This window comes from Thermobia domestica, chromosome 18, assembly GCF_964235325.1.
Source record: "Thermobia domestica chromosome 18, izTheDome1.hap1.1, whole genome shotgun sequence".
Lineage (NCBI taxonomy): Eukaryota > Metazoa > Arthropoda > Insecta > Zygentoma > Lepismatidae > Thermobia > Thermobia domestica.
Genome location: NC_137471.1, coordinates 152397223 through 152411814, shown reverse-complemented (window position 1 = coordinate 152411814; position 14592 = coordinate 152397223). Strand labels below are relative to the sequence as shown.

Below are 14592 nucleotides of genomic sequence, written 5' to 3'. Positions count from 1 at the left end.
TATGTTCTTGTTAAATTGCGTTACTTATTTCAATGTTTCTTTTTTTCTAGGTAAGTGGAAAGTCTGAAATTTCTAAAATAAAGTCGTCCCAAAAAATGATAATAGGAGACGGATATGATGACGAGAGCAAAAGAAAACTGCATAGCACTGATGATGAATAACTATATCCTTTCCCATATTCTAAATATATTGCTAGCGTTGAGATAGCTTGAAGTCAATTAACCAGTAACATACTATAACTTTTTTCTTTCAGCTATTTTATATAGGAAAATAGAGGTGCATAAGTTGTTCATAGATTTTTTGATTCTCTTTGTCATACTGCACGAACACTATTCTTTCCATAGAGTCAAGATGTTCTTCCAGAAAAAGACGTACTGTTTGTAACGCAACGCGACAAGCATCTTCTTTAGGAAAACCAAAATCTCCTGTAGAGATATTGGGGAACGCAATGGATGTTATATCGTTGTCTACTGCTAAATGCAACGTTTTTTCGTAACACATTTTTAACTTTTTAGTATTTCGATCATCATGTACGCTAACATGAATAACAAAATCCACGGGTAGATTGTAACCCCGTGTAATGCATACGTTACCCTGGGAAAGGTGGGGTATTTTACGACACTCGTCTTGCATTTCTTCTCCTGCAAGACTTTGAATTGCTTTGTCCATGCCTCCTCGTGGCTCTAGAAAGGAATTGGACGAGTTTACTATACAATCACCAGCTAACGTCGTGATTGAACCGTAATAAAGCGCAACTTTCTTATTAATGTCGTGGTTGACGGCAAACTTTGGTCTCTCCAAACCTTCCACTGAACTTGTTTTCGGACCCACCTGATCCCAAGATGGTAGATCAGACATGAAAACAACTTTCCTTATAAACAACGATTCTAATTGCGTTTAGTTATCTGGGTCTTGGAATTCCATTAAGAAGGAATTTACCTTATCCACTTCCTGGAGATTTTTATCCGGTACTCGCTCTCCTACTACATCAATCTCAGATGTTTCTAATTTACGCAGATTTTAGGCAGTCCTTCTGGAGGAGGAAAATACTCTTTTAACCTGTCGATGGCTATAGAATCAATCTTCATCTGACCTCGAGGAATTCGGTATTGCATTGACGTAAACGACTGTAGGTCAAAGGATCTTAAGTCACCTACGAACGTTCGCTGTCCGTTGGGTTTCTTCACCAAAATAATCCTTCTCTTCCATGGAAACGTTCCTTCCGGATAGGACGTTTTGTTGACAGGCGTACTGTTGGAAAATCGATTTTCGTGCTCAAAACCACGGGCAGGTCCCACATCGTCTTCCGACCAACTCCAAACATCGGCAAACTGGTAAATTAGGTCCTAAAAACGCACCCGATCTTTTGGAGACAAATCTGGGTTGACATCTACTCTTTGCAGGTCAGATATCCTTCTAGACTGTTCCAACTTCTCTGGAGACGGTAAAGATTCTTCTGACGCTGTTAATGTCCTTTCTTCTGGATCATCGGGTACCTCCTCGAATTCCTCTGCATCGCCTATCTTCGTTCCTTGGTGCAACTTCACGGTGTTGACGGTGGGATTCGTTACAAACACCACTGGGGACTCACAATCTGCTATTACCCTTGGGATAAAAATTCCCAACATTTCCTCTATACGCTGAGATGGTAACAGTAACGCCTTTTCCCCGTAATGTCCCAACAGGAACGTAACTTCACTAAAGTGTGCGAACGAGGTGGTAAAACAGTATTTTCTAAGACTCTAAAAATAGCTCTCGATTACCAAGCGATTCTCGCTGTTAATACTTCAGATAAGTTGACCTCTAAATTCCATTGTTGTTTTTATTATTGTTGTTATTATTGTTTCTACGGTTTTGACGATTATCACTTCTTTCGTTATTACCCTGACCTACATTCCTTTGCTGACTATTCTTATTTTGTGCACAATCGCTACCTTGATTGTCATAATTTGAGGTTAACGCGGATATCTGAAGAGTCATTTTAGCTAATTGCTGTTGCAAGTCATTCATTTAATCACTAATTGCCTTAGTCTGTTCTTTCTGAGCTGTAGCTGACTGAACAAAATTCTCTTGCCTGTACAGCGGACTTTGGACTGCTGACTCCGCACTTCTACATAACTGACTATCAACTTGGCTTGGCGGAAGCACTGACGAATGCAAGACCGCAGAATTCTTTTTAAAGAATTTTTCCAACTCTTTTCTCTTGAGTAACAGCCGAGTCTTTTCTTCCACTACTAAATCACCCAATAACGCAGCTACGGTATTATATTCTTTACGAATGACGACCTTGAAAAAGTCGGGCAATAGCCCTTCGATGATCAGTTATATTTGTTTTCTCTCAGGCGCGTTAGGATCTGCTCTCAGAATGAGATCCTGTTTTGCATATACGTAATCAACGACTGACTCATCATCCCCCTGTTCCCGTCCTCGCATTTGGGCCTCTGTCAACTGGGGAACCAAATTATCCTTAAACGCTGTTATTAACGCCCGCTTAAATTGCTCATAAGACAGCTGAGCAAAATCCGGCTTTCTCTCCATAGATGTAAACCATGATTCTGCTGGACCCCTAAGCAAATTCCCAAGTACAAGCTTCCGTCTCATCCCATCCCAACCATTGATGTCAGCAATAGATTCATATTTACGCACAAAACGTTCCACGTCTTCCCCTAACCTAGCATAGAAAGGTTCTGGTCTTACTATGGTATTAAAAATAGGCAACGGTTGGTTATCGCCTTCTGACGCCATGTCTAAACTGGGCTCCTCGACTGTAACTTCTAAAGAATCGGGTGTAATATCGGATAAGACCTCAAAAAATTCTAACTTTTTCCGAAGCTGGTCTAAATAATTTCTGGTAAACTTAGCCGATTACAACAAGACGTCGCAACATATACACAAAAAATGAACTAAAATTGGCACTAGTTTAACGAAATACACAGTGTACATATATAACTACTTAAGTCTAAGTAACACATGCAAAAACTTAGAGGGAGGAAGAGAGATAACAGAATGTCTTAAAGCACAAGAGGTATTTGGGGTTTCTCCACCACTCTTCAAAGGATTGAAGAGAAAAGAAAACAAATCTTGCGAATAAGAAAAAAATAAACTAATAGCGTTTCAGAAGCGTAATACAGAGAGGGTGGGGGAGGGGTAGCGGTGGTGAAAATGATTAGAAAAAAACTTCATTGAAAAGTTGTAAAGAAGAAACCAGTATATCAACCAATTTACGAGGGGGATAAAGGAACAATTACTGATAAAATATCAGCATCTCCGCCATTTTACGTGGGGAAGAGAATAAAGTAGAAATTACAAAGAAAAACCAGCATCTCCATCATTTTACGGGTGCTTAATTTGAAAGGAATTTTCAAAGAAAGCTGTGTCGTCAAAGCGAGATTCTTGGGATTTTTCTCAAGGGTAGAACGAGTCCTGGGACCGGACGACACCCGTCTTATTTAAAAAAAATAAAAATGTGAATTTTAACTTTTTTTTGGAAAGAAAGAGAGTGTGGGTAGGTAAGAGGTGAGGAAGAGAAAGGAAGAAATCTGACGTCACAGTACCTGTAGCTTCATCTTCTCTGCTGGGCTTCCTCCTGTTGTTCGTCTGGTGTTCAATATGTCGAAAACCGAATTTTAGACTCTTCGATTCGTTTTGTAAGCTGCTCTCGGAGTGCCCTATTGACTGCCGTGCACTCCCCGTAACGACTCCCGACAAGCTCTAGAGTCTAACCTTGATAACCGATTCCAAAGTCTCTAAGCGGCTCCAATGGCTTCGTGCGACTCCCTGTTTCCGGGATGGAGGGAGAATTTAAAGACAAAGATCTTCTGGTAATTCTGCTGACTCCAGACACGTGTAGATGAGATGTTTTCGTCCCAACAGGTACTCATAACGTCAGAGATGGACAGATAGTTGGGAAAGGAGCTCTCTCAGCTTTATTACATAAAATACACATTGACATAATACATTATATAACATAAACAAACACTTTCGCGATTTAACTACGAATGCACAAAATTACGGAAGAGAAACGTTGACTAAATTCTCAGACACACATGAATTTCATTAGACATCCGAATAATTAGCTTTCTTCGGCACACAAGAAATAGTTTTATGTAATTAGGAAGGAAAAAAGAATAGTCTCACAACACCGAAGATAAGTCTTAAAGAATAAATGGTTTTGTGGGAGATCAACGAAAGTCAATAAATAATTAATATTTGTCTCTTCACAAGAGTTGGTACGGGCCGGAGGGAGGGTGGTTGCCACGAATATTGAATTTATATATTTTTTTTGTAAAATATTATTTTCAAACTTGAAATTATGTAAAGCAAAGAGATAGTGATAATCGGTAAACATTAAAAGCTTGTAAGATATGTCTGTCAATATGTGTGCCTGTAAGGTAAAGATCTGTATGTCATAAAGAATGAGTACAATTTTAAAATAATTGATGAAATTTATAGTATGCATATTTCTGTATTCCTCATGTATGGCTCTTTATAATATACCTAGATACTAAGATACCGTAAGATGGGCTTGCTTTGCACAAAATATGAAAGAGTTTCAGTCCTCTGTTGGCTAAACCATGAACAGTAAAGAGGAAGTTTCAACTGCCACCGTAAGATAGAACATCTAACTGTATTTTGGCTTTAACAATGGTGGTTAACATTAGTTCTAATTAAAGGGAGAATTCGTTGTTTTAGAGGCGTGGAAAGCAGTCACTGTAAAGGCCAACAAAATTTGAAAGGTATCACGTACAAGATTTTCCGTCAAAGTTAAATCATATTTGTAGAATACTAGTGTGTATAATGAGACTTTAATGCAACAGTTGAAATTGCAATGTGAAACGTTTTATGTCGTAAAAAGAGTAAAACTGGAAGAAGGCGGTTTCAGGCTTTAATCCGGGTTACTTTGCACACGTCAAAAGTACATCTTATACTGCTTGTAGACGATTCAAGAAAGCTTGAACAGGAGCCTTGTTCAAGACTATTTGATGAAAAAAACGTCAGCACTGACGTAATTTTTGTCTTGAATTGAATAGTTTCGTTCAAGTGATTTCGTGTCAGTCCTGTTCTAAACAATCCATTTCAAGAGCATTCTAAAGTCAATCAGCGCTCGAATTGATTGCAGGAAAATACACAATTATGATGGCGTAGTGAGGCATACCGGCAAGTGTTCAATAAATATATTTTTATTACTCTTTTCCATAATTATCTGATGTTCAAAAGTGTGTTTATGATCATAAAGAAAGGCTAATATCTGGGCTGGAAGATATTGTTAGTACTTTTCTTCATAATATATACGATTTATGTAGCTACAGTGCTTGCATGCCCATAATTATTGATAAATTTTGAGGCAATGATAGGTATAAGTATTAATTTTAGGACTTAATATACCCCTACAAAAATATCGGGTGTAGATTAAGAAGGAAGAGTTCATTAAATAAAAATAAATATATTCTAATTTTCTTGCTTTAATAAGACGTTTTCTAGAGTTATTAATCTGGGATAATAAAAAATAATTCCGTACAGATTGATGTTATGCTTGCAGACTAGTACCCTGGAAACTATTACATGTTGTCCTATTATAAAACATGCAATTATTTTATTACGGGATTCACACATAGTATTTCATAAGTTATTTCTTAAAGTAGGAGTTCCCTTCATGCGTGCAGGTTAATTTTACGATGACTTTCCCGTAAGTTACAATGGGTATTCAGACACATGCCGCATATACGAAGTTAAAAATAAAATTAGAATCGAGAATGCTAGTTTACAGTGTCAGGGCAGGATCATAGAAAGGTGCCCACGCGAGAGTCCGTCTCTCGGGAGCAGGCGCGTCATCGACGGAGGTTATAGTGCAAGAAACTTAAGAATACGAGTAATCCAACAAACGTTTTGAGATCGTATTCACACATTTGAACTCAACTATAGTCCTTGTAATGTTTTGATGCTGTTAACATTAAACTTCCAAACATAAAATACTTGTTTCCTACATTATACAGGCATGTTCCGTCAGTGGAAATTATTATCCCAAACAGTCCTCTTTCATACGCACTCACATATTTTGACAGTAAAATTACTACTTGCTTGACTAGTTATTCTTAACCAGTGCTAAATATGGGATAGATTTGTGAATGTGCCTGATGCAGATATGGGTGGTAAGTCCATTGGCTGAAAAATAATATATTATCATTGCTTCGTTTGGTTTCCTACGTGTTCAGCCTTTTTTTTAAAAAAAAAACAGTCTTAGATGCCGTAGCATAAATAAAATCAAAAGTTTGTCATTGCCTCGTGATACAATTTTGGGAAACAGTTCGATTTTTCTTTTTGAGTGTGATTCTGCCATGAGTAGGCCATTTGAAGAATCAGATTTTTGAAAAGCTTAGTACAGGGACATTAAATCTAACAGCACTTTACTCATTTAACTTAATCTAACCTAAATCGCATTTAATGTAAAAGGCGCAAAATATTTCGAGAAAGTTCGAAAGGGATCATAATCATAATCATAATTATAATTTATTGCATCCGTTCATCGTCATACACCGAAATTGGACATATCATTTATATATGTACCAGTATACATAAACATACATATTATTATTACATATAGATTCTTATGGTTTCACTAATTTACTTACTATACATTTAATTTTACGTATACGAATTATTTTCTACATATTCTTCAACCGAGTAAAAGCAATGTTCTATCAAGTACCTTTTAAGTATGGATCTAAAGCTATTGACAGAGACCTAATTTTTTATACATGATGGAAGTGGATTGTGTAATAGAGTACTTTTGTGCGTAACTGATTTATTGTATATATTTGTCCTATGTGCATGCAAGGAATGTCGTCTTTACTTCTTGTGTTATAACTGTGAATGTCTTTGTTAACAATAAATTCACTACTATGTTTTTTCAAATACATTAATATTTCAAACAAATACATTGAGGGAAGAGTCATTATTCCAAGTTCTTTAAAAATAATTCTGCAAGAAGAATCCATTTTACTCCGGCTCGTTCGGACTACGTCGCGCTGCGCAAAATGCATCAACAGACTTGCGCGGTGGAATGACTGTATCTATGTTAGCCTCTGGCGTATTTAAACTTAGAAATAAGTAAAATAAGAAGGTTTTAACGTAAATAATTTGCAGTTTGAGTAAGCCATTTCAGTACTTCATGATATTTTTTATTCCTATATCACAGGAGAATGACTCATTCCCTTCATTACATTGAGTGACCACCCATGGCTGAACTATTAGAATGTAGTTCCTGTGGAGGTACCAGAAAATACATAATTATCTTCACAAATATTGGTAATTTTGTAACTGTTCCAAATTTATGCCTAATATTATTTTTTATTTGAGCGCAAATATTGCATTAATGTGCATTTGTGACGTTCATCTGAACTCGTAGGGTTCACTTTTTGTGTGCATTGTGGTGATTGTGCTACCACCTAGTAGTAGTGTAAGAAAAAGGACTAGAAGAAAAGGAAGTGAAGAATTAGGAGAAATGTGTGTGAAGAAACTAAGATTCTTGCCTATGTGTTTGTGTCAGCCGAGAGAAAGTCAAATGGAACCCTAATAATATTAAATTTAATTCAGATTTTGTTCAACTGAAATTCTTTGTCGCTAGTGTCGCTCTCTCTTGTTTCAGAAGGTATCCATCCATCTTTATCGTTTTAGTGAGAATAGCAAATCCTGTGTACCTGTATGTAACTGCGATTTGGTTGACTGTCGAACTCCCGTTTCGTATGCTAATGTTATTTAATACAAGTGCTATTATTGCTTCGAATGCTACTTTTGATTATGACTTGTGCAGTGATTTAAGATATTTAGTGCGGAAATTTAATATCTGAATACAATTTTTCTACTTCAGAACAATAACTGGTCGCGGCTTTTTTGTGTATGTGCAGTGGCGAAGGGCGGTAAGAGGCCCTGAGTCCCGGCCAACTCATTTATTTTCAGAAATTATAATTTATAATTAATTCATTTTCCCTGCACAGAATGCATGATATTTTCTAAGTTGAAAAAAAAATCGACAAAAAAACGTGGTTGGCACCACTGCTAGGAGGCGGCAGTAGAACTACAGCCAAGCTACTCAGAAAATCCCGCGAGAGAACGGTTGGAAATGACGTTTTCTTCACCAGCGTATAACCGGGTCTAGGTCAAAACCGCCACAGCCAAAACCCCCACACTCAAGAAATGTCAAAACACCCACACAAACGGTCATAACCCCCACACAAATGGACAAATCTCCCAAACGCACAAACGGTCAAAACCCCCACACTCAAGAAATGTCAAAACGCCCACACAATCGGTCATAACCCCCACACAAATGGACATCTCCCAAACGCACGAACGGTCAAAACCCCCACAGCCAAAACCCCCACACTCAAGAAATGTCAAAACGCCCACACAATCGGTCATAACCCCCACACAAATGGACAAAACAGCCACACATAGCAACGGTCATAATCCCCACATAAATGGACAAAACTCCCACAAAATCGGACAAATCCCCCACATTCTGAAATGATCGTCATTTCACGTCTTTGTTGCGGCTCTTTATGACGCCCAAGAAGAATAGTTGCAACATCAGTGTAAGTGGAATAAAAAATGTTATTAAAAAGTACAAGGGCAATACATGAGTATGGGGGTTTTGTCAATTTGTATGGCAGTTGTGACTAGTGATGGGTAAATTCCCGGGAAGATATTTTTCGGGAATATTCCCGGGAAGATTCCCAAAATGGGAATTTATCCGGGAATTTATGTTCAATCAGAAAGAAAATTGCATTCTATTACTATATTATGATTTCAAAGTTGAATTAATTTTTATATCACAGCATATTATTACTGTTGTCCACAGAGGATTCTTTAAAATGTATATTCTGAACGGTACTATGTTACTTTATTAACACTTTATTATATTTAGAAATTACACATAAATGTATATTTATTTAGAATATATCTATCTATATCTGTTCTATCAATTAAATATTTGTGAAAAAAATATATAGTAACAAATTAATTTTATATGTAAGTGGATTTGCTCAACTTGACTCTAAATACATTAAATTTATAAATATTATAAACTAATTAGATTGGGTAAATGCTAGAAGATACATGTCTCACCAATTTATCAACTTTTGCGCATACATATGTTCACAAAATTTGCAAGATACTTACTTATATTTATATTTTAGCACGTAATATTGCCATACACGACCTTTCATTCTACCTATTTCTCGAAATTCCATACGTTAATTCACATGTAAAAGAAGTCCGAGTACTTCTTCAGAAATTCGAGTCAGAGAGAGGAGACAGATCGACGTCTATTACTAATGGTGGTTCAGGGTTTATTAATAGTACTTCATCTCTATTTCTACATAATTCTAAATTACTTTACAAAATGATTCCTTTTCATCATTTGTAAATTAGTACTTTGCTAATTTTGGCTGTTCTTTAGCATTGGGGGCCACGTTTTGCACCTACTTCTTTGCGATATTCTATTTCGATACGTTTGTTTTATGGTTTTATACGTTAAATTACGTTACCAACATTAAATTCAGGCAGCGTTGCAGAGCGAGCGTTAGCGAATGAAGGCGGGTTAGAGCCCCACATGGCACGTTGTTTTCTATCTTCGTTACCAACAATTCACTTTCTTTTATCACATAAATCACTTCCCCTACCTTTCCGTTTTGTATACTACTTGAACGTTACTATCAACTCATTTCTTCCGTAAATCATCCTACTTTTTGCTAGTTTTGGCCTCCCGATTCTAGACAATTACCTTACTTTTTAGTGCAAATGAAAATGGAACAAAAAATATATTATTAATTATATAAAGTTTAGTCAAAGAATTTTAAATTTTTTAACCTCCAAATTCTTTAAAACCTAGAATTCAAACATAATATATTATAATAAAGTAATTAGTCATATGGTTCTTATAATTTGGAAGATAAAGTAAAGAAATGGAAATAAATTCCTTCCCGGGAATTTATAGGCCAGGGAAAAAACCCGGGAATATTCCCATTTTTTAAATTCCTTCCCACTGGGAACATTCCCACTGCCCATCACTAGTTGTGACTATTTCTGCATGTGGGTGTTTTGCCCATTTGTGTGGGGGTTTTGTCCATTTATGTGGGGATTGGGACCGTTGCTATGTGTGGCTGTTTTGTCCATTTGTCTGGGAGTTATGACCGTTGGAGGTTATGACCGTCTATCAGTGTGGGGGTTTTGGCTGTGGGGGTTATGACCGTTCGTGTATTTGGGAGATTTGTCCATTTGTGTGGGGGTTATGACCGATCGTGTGGGCGTTTTGACATTTCTTGAGTGTGGGGGTTTTGACCGTTCGTGCGTTTGGGAGATTTGTCCATTTGTGTGGGGGTTATGACCGTTTGTGTGGGCGTTTTGACATTTCTTGAGTGTGGGGGTTTTGGCTGTGGGGGTTTTGACCGGTTCCCGTATAACCTGCGAAAGAGACCGGCCTCAGCGCTTATCGACTTTCGTTTCTACCTACTAGTTTCTCTCGAGACCTTCGATTTCGATTCGATATATCAAACAAATAAAAGAGCAAGATAACGTGGGCTTCATTCCATTCCAACTTTGTTTAATTTTGCGGACTCTAACGCAACGCAAATACTGGAACAAGAAATTCTAAAGGTTCTACGCCTATTATCGCAAACTAATGCCCCTTTATTCCGTTGCGTTGGCGCAAACCTGTACGAAATCAGACTCGTTGAATTCATTAAAAAGAGTGTATGTTTTTCAGATATTGTGAGTGATTTTTTTCTTACATTTGCAAAAGTGAATGAGAGAAAATGTCATGGAGAATATAAATATACGTAATATAATTCCTATTAAAGAACCTTCTATGTCAGTGGTCTTTTGAAAATTAATGTATTATTAAGGAACGAAGACTAACGCCTGTGTTGAAAATAGAACAAACAGAGGACAAGAGAGTTCTGCGTGCATTGGTACCAATATTTATATTTGTAGTTGTTGAAATAAAGAGCTAAGTCTGATTCTGTTTTCAAAGGGGAATTAAGTGACACAAAATATTTTGATTCAATGCTTGTCATGTGTTTTGAACAATATAATTAAAGACAAAATTTTACAAGCAGAGTTTCTTTCAATACATGTAGACTAAACAACATATGTTTCTTGTGAAACACAGATAATGTGATAGTCCATCTTCCTCACCCGATCATGCCAATTAAAACAATTAAATTGCATTATGACGATTTAAGATCATCTATGAGTCACATACGTCAATTTCATTATGAAAATTGAGATCCGGATCGAATAAGTGCTGTCGATGAACTACAGTTGCATTAAATTTATATGAATTCGTCTTCTTGTATTCTTGTAGTAAAATATTTATGTCTAATCTGTTTCATTTTACTATTATTAATATTATTATTATTATTATCATTATTATCGTTATTATTATTAGTAGTAGTAGTAGAACATTGGGCCTACCCTCTTGAAACTATCACCCTTCGCCACTGTATATGTGTAAGCGTCTCGTGGAACTTATTGTATTTTATAATAAGTCAAAGCGCTGCGCAAGGCTTTTTTATTTATTTTTTATTTATTTCATTTTCCGTCGTAAGAGCTTCGTAAGAAGCGTTCATGGCTTCGTCAAGAGATACAGTTACTATTACAATTAATAATAATAATAATAATTACAAGAGAAACGCTACAATTAATAATACAATTATTAAAAAAATAACATATAATACAATATATATAATACTAAATATATACGTAACAATAAAACTTAAGGTAAAAGTGTATTTTTAGAGAAAATATAAATTTTACCTTATTTTATATATTTCAAAATTCAAATAAATCTTAATATTTACATTAGAAAGAAAGATCACACTGAAGATATTAATCTAAACCATAGAAAAGATGTTTAAGTAACAGTAACTTGAGGTGTCTTTTAAACTGCAAGCTTGGCATTCGTTTGATACGATCTGGTAATTTATTATAAAGTTTTATTCCTATGTTGTGTAACGAATTTTGAGTTCTTGTTAGACGGAAATTTTGTATATGAATATAATTCGTTGTTCTTGTGTTGTATTGGTGTAGGTCCGAATTGAGTTGAAAGTTTCTTTTATTCATATGTATGAATGAAGTTGTTTCGAGAATGTATATACACGGCAATGGTAATATTTTAAGTTTCTGAAACAGTGGTCTACTTGGTGTATGAATCGGAACTGATAACATTATTCGTAACATTTTCTTCTGCATTGTAAATACTTTCATCGCATGACAGGTATTACCCCAGAAAATGATTCCATACAATAGAATTGACTGGATCAAGCCGAAAATTTTTTTTTAATGTTTCTGAAGTTAGAATCTTACTAAGTTTACGTATAAGATATATTTTCGCGCTTAGTTTCCTCAACAAATCATTCACGTGATCATCCCATGTTAACTTAGATTCTAATATTAACCCTAAAAATTTACAAGTGTCATATATCTGCATGAGTTCCCCGTCTATACGTATTTGATGTATATTTAGAGAGCTCAGTTTTCCTTCATTGAAACTCATTATAGATGTTTTCGCTGTATTTAAGTGAAGTTGGTTTGCTTTTATCCATTCTGCAATTTTATCTGTCGTGTTCTTAAATACGAATTCCTCGGAGCAAATGGTATTTGGAATTTCAACTAAAATGTTTGTATCATCTGCAAATGTACGCTTTTGTTTGGAACTATATAATCGGGAAGATCGTTAATGTATATAAGGAAAATTATAAGACCTAATATTGATCCTTGTGGAACTCCGTGCCTAATGTGTCTTACCTCTGACTTGGTTGGACCTATTTCTACATATTGCATGCGGTTAGTCAAATAGGATTGGAACCATAAATTAGCATGACCTCTAATACCATAACTACGCAATTTATTCAATAAAATTTTGTGATTAACAAGGTCAAAGCTTTTATGAGACCCAGGAAAATTCCATATGAAGGGTGCAGGGGAAGAAACAACTGAGTCAAAAAATTCAAAAAATGAGGTTATTTTGGCAACAGGTAGTGCATAGCTTATATTTTAACATGCCGAAACATGCAGGCAAACAAACAACTCTGCCAAGAGATATAGCAGTCGAAAGAAATGTCATGCAAGGGATGAAACAACTACGTCAAGTTGGTACAGGCTAAGAGACAACTCAGTCCGCTAAATGCAGACGACTAACGCATGTGCGAACTTGAGAGGTCTCCCATTTTGAGGTTATGTTCTGCACTGTGCTGTGTTGTGAGCTTACTATGTGTTTTGTTACTGCCCAGACAGCAATTTAAACTTGCTGCAAGTTGCCACAAACTTGCAGTCGCAAGGTCAATTAGCTTGCCGCAAGCTATACTATGCAAGCCAATAAGCTTGCTGCAAGCTTGTGGCAAGCTAGTTAGTTACATCTGGGCAAGGCTTGGGCAAGCTTGTCTTCACAAGTTAAACACAAGTCAAATTATCTCAAACGCAAGCCAATTATAAGCGTATTCTCATCAATGGCAAGCTTTAATAAGCTTATTGCAAGCGAAACACACGCCAAACAAGTTATATGGAAGCTTGCAGTAAGCGAATTTAGATAAAACAGTATGAAATCAGCATAATTTAATCGTGTGACTAAATTTATGCTACAATATATTGTCCCCTCAACTTCCCAATTATTGAAGCAAATGCAAACCGTGAAAACACCCAAGTCTCCGATCCGCTTCTGCAAAACATCAAAATAAGCATAATTATTACGTTTTAGTTGTGACAAGCAACTCAGCTCAGCTCAGCTCAGCTTGAAAGTGTAGTTTTGTGTCGAGTATCGGACAAAAGTCCCTGACTCGATGACAGCTGTAGAAAACAAAATGATTAGACCTTTGGGGGGTGAGTTAGAACATGAGATACGACGACGTCATGTGGCCTTCAGCTGCAACTGTCGCAGTGAGGGGGAGAGTGTGGGTAAAGAGTTATGCTACAAACGTGGCGTCCTGTAAGTTCGTCGGTGTGTATGCGCTGTGCCAATGGCTGCAATAGCGGGGTTGACGTGGCGGGGGAGGTTGGCCCAAAAACGAGTATGGTGTTGACGTAACACGTCCCGGATAGGATATGTGTTTAAGTCCTCTAGAAGTTGACGATTACGCGTATATCGGTCATGGCCTGTTATGATACGAGCTGCCCTGGTTTGCACACTCTCGACAGTGCGCAAGTGACTGAGTGCCGCATGTTGCCATGCTGGACATGCGTAGGTGATTGTGGACAAAATTACCATTTTAAAGACGTGGAGTCTTGTTTCATGACTTAAGGCACTGCAACGCAGAATAGTATAGAGGGCAGACAATTTTCGAAGGGCTCGGTGTTTAATGTCCCTGATATGAAGACCAAAAGTAAGGCCTCGATCTAAGATAACTCCCAAGTATTTAGCATGCAGACGGTGTGGAACTTCAATGTTGTCATAATATAAACGATGGATGGTTCTGCTGCGTCTTTTGCTATAACAGACTGCAACGCTCTTATCCGCGTTGATTTTTAGGCGCCAGGTGGTAGCCCAACGTTGAAAAACATTGAGTTGCCGCTGCATGTAGTGGTAGGAAAGACGAAGAT

At 36.8% G+C, this 14592-nt stretch overlaps 1 pseudogene; it reads right to left on the bottom strand.

Moving 5' to 3' along the window:
* Window positions 1–258: 258 nt before the first annotated feature.
* On the bottom strand, window positions 259–858 carry LOC145675313 (ADP-ribose glycohydrolase MACROD1 pseudogene; annotated as a pseudogene).
* Window positions 859–14592: the final 13734 nt, after the last annotated feature.